This window comes from Penaeus monodon, chromosome 20 (genome assembly GCF_015228065.2).
Source record: "Penaeus monodon isolate SGIC_2016 chromosome 20, NSTDA_Pmon_1, whole genome shotgun sequence".
Lineage (NCBI taxonomy): Eukaryota > Metazoa > Arthropoda > Malacostraca > Decapoda > Penaeidae > Penaeus > Penaeus monodon.
Genome location: NC_051405.1, coordinates 37,937,773 through 37,938,025, shown reverse-complemented (window position 1 = coordinate 37,938,025; position 253 = coordinate 37,937,773).

The window sequence follows — 253 nt, the reverse complement described above, 5'->3', positions numbered from 1 at the left end:
AAGAAGTTCTATTTTATGTAAAAAGTTATTAAATCTTAAAAATAAACCTCATTTCAAATCAAATCTTACATACAAGCATTTCAAATCAAATCTTATATACAAACATCTCTGTACAGACAAAGATTCGCGGACCAAAAACAAAATTGTATTAGCATTTTTCTTAGGTGATAATAACTAAACCAAGGACTGAAACTGCTATTGCGAAGAAAGCAATACAGCGAAGCAACCTTCGGTAGCATGTTCAGCATGAACC